Source organism: Urocitellus parryii, assembly GCF_045843805.1.
Source record: "Urocitellus parryii isolate mUroPar1 chromosome 12 unlocalized genomic scaffold, mUroPar1.hap1 SUPER_12_unloc_3, whole genome shotgun sequence".
In the NCBI taxonomy this organism is placed as follows: Eukaryota; Metazoa; Chordata; class Mammalia; order Rodentia; family Sciuridae; genus Urocitellus; species Urocitellus parryii.
Window position 1 is genome coordinate 331,910 of NW_027551760.1, and position 7,115 is coordinate 339,024.

The 7,115-nt window shown below is 43.5% G+C and overlaps 1 pseudogene; it reads right to left on the minus strand.

Moving 5' to 3' along the window:
• Window positions 1-4,212: 4,212 nt before the first annotated feature.
• Window positions 4,213-5,145, minus strand: LOC144251278 (vacuolar fusion protein CCZ1 homolog B-like; annotated as a pseudogene).
• Between the last annotated feature and the right edge of the window lie 1,970 nt (window positions 5,146-7,115).

Below are 7,115 nucleotides of genomic sequence, written 5' to 3' on the forward strand. Positions count from 1 at the left end.
TGGAAGCTCCACCCTCTGGTGGTGTGGTTTACATGTGGTTTTAGTCAGCTTTTCACCTCTGGGACCATAAGACCTGACAAGAACTACTTTAAGGAGTAAAAGTTGATTGTGGAGCTCATCATGGTTTCAGAGGCCTCAGTCCACAGACAGCCAACTCCGTTGCCCTGGGCTGGAGGTGAGGCAGAACATCATGGCGGAAGGGTGTGGAGGAGGGAGATGACTCAGGACATGACAACCAGGAAACAGAGCCTGCCGCAGTCTGGCTGGGCAAAGTAACTGGGAGGTGACAAGCAACTTGAAGGTTGAAACAGGAACTATTTTATTGTGAGTGAACTCAGCGGGAACTGAGCGAGAACTCAAAGTAGCGGGCACCCAAGGTAGCAGGAGCCGCCTCTCTGCGGGACAGCAGAGGTATATATACCTAACTGATTACACACAGCTTGACTCAATTAACATCATCTAGATACAGCAGTCAGTCAATAAGGAATCCCCATCATCTTAATGGCCCGGTGACCTTGCCTCACAAACCTGGCAAACTGCCGGGCAAACCTCAAACCTCCTCCTGGCAAACTGCCAGGCGCCATCTTGACTTGATTTGCATCCCCACCAAGAGCCTGCTGCACTCACCAGGGACAAAATATAAACCTAGAAGTCACAACCCCAGTGACCCACCTCCTCCAGCCACCCCCTACCTGCCCATGGTTCTACCCAGTTAATCCATTCAACTGGATTAAGGCACTGATTAGGTTAAGGCTCTCACAACCCAATCATTTCACCTCTGAACTTTCTTGCATTGTCCAACACATGAGCTTTTGGGGGACACCCCATATATAAACCTCACAAAACTCATGTTGAAATTTAATTATGGGGTCTTTAGGGGTGTTGGTTCATAGGGGGTTGAGCTCTCGTGAAGGGATTAATGCAGTTCCTGAAGAGTGGGTTAGTTACTGTGGAGTGGGTTGTTATAAAGCCAACCTGGCTCCTTCCTCCCTCCGTCTCACTCCTGTACTTCCCTTCCACACACACCCACTTGCTCATCTGCTTCCTATCATGACTTGATGCAGCATGAGACCCTCACCAGAAGCTAAAGTACCATCATCATGATCTCGGGCCTATAGAACGATGAGCTAAATGAACATCTTTTTTTTTGATACATTACAGCCTCGGGTATCTTGCTATGGCAGCGGAAAATAAACTAAGACACCTGAGTTTTAAAATCTAGGCACTTGGCTTCAAGATTTACTTAAGGACTAATCTTCATCTTGTTCCTGACAAATCTATACTAGAGTTGGCAAATGTGTCCTGTGCAGAGTCTAAATGCCGTGGAGTAACCGTTTCACAACAGAAGGGTTAACGAGTCATCCGGAACCCAAAGAGGAAAAATGAACCCTGAGGCAAATACAGCTCATGTTCAATAGACACTCTGATGGAAAGCAGTCTTTTGACCGAAATAAATTTTTCACAAAATAAAATTCATTGCTGAACTTTCTTAAACTGTTCAACTCCGGGTTTTTTTGGTATATTCACAACGTTGTACCACCATCACCACTATCTGATTTCAGAACATTTCACCAACACCACCCCCACCAACACTTCCACACTGTTAACAATCAGTACTTACTATCCCTCCCTCAAGCCCTAGCCACCACTGACTCCCTCCCGTCTCTGGATTTGCCTATCCTTGACTTTCATATAAATAGAATAATTTGTAACCTTTTGAGTCTGGGTTCTTGCACCTAGAATAATGTGTTGAAGGTAAATATAGCATGTGTCAGTACTTCATTCCTTCTCACGCCTGAATAAGATTCTGCTGCATAGATACACCACGTATTTATTCATTCATCAGCTGGGTCACTTCCACTTTTTGACTATTAGGAACAACCCTATGTGCATGACACCCTTGTGTACAGGTTTTGGTATGAACATGCTTTGGGATCTCTTGAGTATCCCCTGGGAGGAGAATCACTGGGTCGTGTGTGAAATCTGTTTACATTTTCTAAGGACCCCCAAACTGTTTTAACAAGTGGCATTCAGCCTTTCCACCAGCAAGACATGAGTGATTCAGTTTCTCCGCGACCTCTCCTACCCTTGCTCTTGACTCTGTAGTTCTCTGAAGTGCTACCTCATTGTGGTTTTGAGTTTCATTTCCCTAATGATTAATGACGCTGAGAATCTTTGTGTGTGTTTGTAATAGCCATTGTCCATTTGTTTGCCTTTTGATTGTTTATAAAAGTTCTTCATATTCGTGGGGTGTTAGACCTTTATCAGATATATGATCAACAGGTGTTCACATTCTGTGGGTTCTCTTTTCATTTCCTTGACACACTTTTATTGCACAGTTTTAAGTCTGATGACTTCTCCATATTTTCTTTTATTGGTTGTGCACTTGTGCCTTGGCCGTTCGGGATGCTATATTGAAATAGCTTTAGGTTTTGTCATCAACAGAAATTTATCACTCATTGTTCTGAGGCTGGCACACCCAAGATCAAGGCTCCTGCAGATCAGGCTTCTTGTAAGGGCTCTCCCTGCCTCAAAGATGGTGCTTTCCAGCCTCCACATGGGGGAAGGGACATATGGGCTCAACTCTCTTTTATAAAGGCACAACTCCCATTGACAAGGACCTTGACCTCATGAACTAATAATCTCCCCAAAGCCCCAACTCTTATACTCTCACCTTGGGAATATGAATTTTAGGGGGCGCAGACTTTTGGACCACAGCTTCTTGGCATCATATCTAATAAAATGTTGCTAATCCAGTCATGAACAGTCACATGTGTATTTCCTTTAAGTATAGTTCTAGCTCTTATATTTAGTCTTTGATCTATTTTGAATTGCCTTCGTATATATGGTGTGAGGTAGGGGTCCAACTCCATTCTTTCCTGTTGTTCTAGCACCATTTATAGAAAAAAGCATTCATTCCCAATGAGTGGTTTGGCCCCTTTGTTGGAACTCTGTTGGCCATAGATGTATGGGTTTATTTCTAGGTTGTCAGCTCTATTCCACTGATTTATATATCTATCATTATACAAGTACCAGGCAGTTTTGATAACTGTGGCTTTGCAATAGGTTTTGAATGCAGCAGGTGTGAGTCTTCCAAATTTGATCATCTTTTCAGTATTATTTGTGGGACCTGACATTCCATATGAATTTTAGGATCAGTTTGTCTGTTTCCACAAAAGGGAAAATGGCATTTAGAATACTGATAGGGATTGTATCCAATCTATAGATTAATTGGGGAAATATTGACATCTTAACAATAATAAGTCTTCTAATCTATGGATACAGGATGTCTGTCCATTTATTGAGCCTTCTATAGCCTCTTTCAATAGTGTTTTGTAGCTTTCAGTGTACCTGTCTTAAATTTTGTTAAATTTATTTCTAGGTATGTGATTCTTTTGCTGCTATTGTAAATGTGATTGTTTTCTTAGTTTCCTTTTTGAATGATTCATTTTTAGTACCCAGATACAACAACTTTTGTACATTGATTTCTTTTTGGGGGGTGACTGGGGATTGAAATCAGGGGCACTCACCCATTGAGCCACATCCCCAGCCCTATTTTGTATTCTATTTGGAGACAGGGTCTCACCGAGATGCTCAGTGCTTCGATGTTGATGAGGTTTGCTTTGAACTCAAAATCCTCCTACCTCAGCCTTCCAAACTGCTGGGATTATAAGTGTGCACCACAGCACCAGGCTGTAAGTTGATTTCTATCTTACAAGTTTGAAAAAAAAAAGATACTTTTACTTTTTCCTTCCAATCTGGATATATTTTTCCCTTTTTTAAAATACAATTTATTGGCCTTGTTTTCCAGTAAAATATTCATGTAATGTCAGAATAATGGGATGACAGAGAGATAGCCAGCTCCCTTTAAGAATTTCCACATAAATATTTAAAATCTAAAAACTTCAGGCTGGGATTGTGGCTCAGTGGTAGAGTGTTCGCCTGGCCTATGTGAGGCACTAGGTTCGTTACTCAGCATCTCATAAAAATAAATAAAAATAAAGGTATTGTGTCCATCTATAACTAAAAAAAGTTTTTTAAAAAATCTAAAAATTTCAGGGGACCATCAGGCTGAGTAGAAATTTGGTTCTTCAAAGCAAGTATTGCTTTGCTATTGTCATTAATCCAGTCAATAAGTGACCAAGAACTTTCAATGCTAAACAAAATGTTTGCTGAATTTTTTAAAAGATGTTTTCCACGAGCCATTATCAGTCACTCCAAGTAGAAGCTGCTATGGAACTGCATGGTACAAAGTTTCTTGCCTTTCTTGACTTCAATGAGGTTAGCATTTTTTTTTAATTCAAAATAACACATAGCTTCTGCTGATCAGACTTTCCCCCAGCAACCCAATAATCCCTCACAGTTTTCATGATTCCTTTGTCTCCCTCTGCCCTGGTAAAATCTAGGCATTGCCTAGAATCTTCCTCAAATCTGGATGAAGAAATGTAAGTGATGCTCCAGGCATTTGCCTCGTGAATTTTCTCTGCTAACTTCACGTGGTTGAAATAGATAAACTGTGCACCTTTTCCAGACCCAGGTATTCTTTTATTGATGTTAAACTGCTCACAAACATCAGATGGGGCCCAACAGTGCTATTTGGTCTTCCACAAAAATCCATTGTTGGCTCTATGGAGACACAGATCATAAAGCACACAGCCACACAGGGCCTTATAAACAATTAAACAGAGCTCTTCATAAGCGTGTCTGTACTTACAAGAATTTGGGGATCCACATTTTGCTTCTAGATTATTAAGGTTCAAGGGTCCAGTAAGAAGTCTTAAACGGGGTTGAAGATTCCCTGGCATTTCTGCTGACTGGAGAATTCTCTCCTGCCAACTCAGGTTCCACATGTGTGGGAAACAGAGAGTAAGCAGTGGGGTGTTTGTACAAAATTCCCGAGTCGTCTGGTTCTAATCCACTCCAGATAGCTAGCTGGTCATGATGGAGAAATGTAGTGTATTTGACTCTATTGAGGCTTTTCTCCATTCTGTTAATAAAGGCCTGGATTTTCATCTAACTCATTTTATCCAATGGGAAGAAGCTGATGGCACCACAAATGTCAAGTAGGACACATGTCGGCAAATGTGGTGTTGGCAAAGACCAACGAAAGAATCCCTCCCAAGGTCTTGGCCGCAGCTCGCACATTTCTGAAAGTTGTGGAAGATGGAGGTGTCCAGCTCCTCAAAGACAGAGGAGAGGGATTCTTTTCCTTTTCTTCAAGGCCCATGGTAACGTCTCCTCCTCCACCCCTGCTTGGACAGCATTCTCACGCCGTCCGATCTGGGGAGGATCAAGTCCTGAGACTTGTCCAGTCCTGAGTCAAACGACCTCCCCAGAGATGGAATCCTCTAACAGGTCCCTCCTCCCCTACAGTGACTGGAGCAGGACACATTTCCTCAGGGTGTGTATTCTGCCTCCTGCCACGAGAAACATGCTCAATTGGGTCCCGCTGGTGCCTCCCGAGTGGTCCCGCTGAAGGGCATCACCCGGGTGGAGAGCCTGGCGCTGGCCTGGCTGGATTCAACCCCAGCTCTGCACTTCCCAGGCTGGGCCTTCTCGCCACGTCACTATCCCTTCGCCTCTGTTCCCAGTAGGAGACAGAGGACCCGCCATCTCAGAGAAGGTTGGTAGAAAGCAATGGCACGAGGCCAAATGCATAGCAAGTAAGTAAACGGTGCCTCTATTTGTTGGTACATTTCTAGTTTTAGGACCAGTTTAGACTTACAGAATAACTGCAAAGATAGTATGGGTTCCCACAGGCCCCACAGCCAGTGTCCCTGTATTCCTCTTGCGTGGTGCACATGTTAGAGTGGACACTGATACCTGGTTACTCTCAGCTGAAGTCCACAGATGGTCCTACTGTCCTCTGTTCCAGAATACCACTCAGTGCCACCTTGTGTCTAGTCATTACGCACGACGGTCTCTCTGGACTGTGACGGTTGCTCAGACTTTCCTTGAGTTTCATGACCCGGATGATGGTGAGGAAACTGGTGGGGCTTTTGATAGGATGTCCCTCAGGGGGGCTCTGTCTGGTGTGCTTCTCATGACTAGTCCAGGGTTGTGTGTTCTTGGAGGAAGACCCCAGGGGCCAAGTGCCATTTCCTACATCCTGTGAACAGTTGCCGTTGTCTTCAGGACTCGTCACTGTGCGTGTGGGCCTGCGTCACCTGGCTGAGCCGGTGTCTGTCGGGATTCTCCATGGTCAAGCTGATCTTTCCTTAACCTTTCTAGGCTGTAAAATTTGGAATGAAGTCACTATGTGCAGCTCATGCTTCAGGAGAAGTTACGTGCCACTTTCTTGATGGTGGAGGACCTCCAGAATCATTTGGATTTCTTCTGCATGAGATTTCATTTTTTTAAAGATGAGTTTAATCTGTTTACTTTTTAAATTTTTATTTACTTATATTTTATGCGGTGCTGAGGACTGAACCTAGTGCCTCACACGTGCCAGGCAAGTGCTCGACCACTGAGCCACAATCCCAGCCCAAATACATTCTTCTTCCTCCTCCTCCTCCTCCTCCTCCTCCTCCTCCTCTTCTTCCCAAAAATTGAACCCAGGGGCGCTTTTAACCAATGAGCCACATCCCCAGCTTTTTTAATATTTTATTTATAGACAGGGCCTCGCTGAGTTGCTGAGGCTGACTTTGAATTCATGATCCTCCTGCCTCAGCCTCCTAAGTTGCTGGGATTACAGGTGGGCACCACTATGCCAGGCCTGCGTTAGATTTTTGTGTCTTCTCCTCCATTTATTTATTCAGTTGTTTACTTATGTAAGTATGACCTCATATATTTTTATTTTATGCTGTAGGTTATAATGCATGATTACTTCATCTATTTCACTGTTCAAATTATTCTAGCTTTGGCCACTGGGAACACTGGGAGTTGGTTCTGTGTCTCTTGATCACGCCCCCCATCAATGTGGAATTTGGGTGGAGGGGGTGTTCTGAACATTCCTCCATTTTCTTTTCTGGCACCAAAAGATTTATCCTTTATGTTTTCTTCCCAATCCTAGAATCAGTGATTTCTTCAAAGACTTCTAGTCTTTAGAGACAAGAAAATGGTATTGGAGACTGAGATCTGAATGCTAAGCATGATCATTTCTACTGGTGAATGAT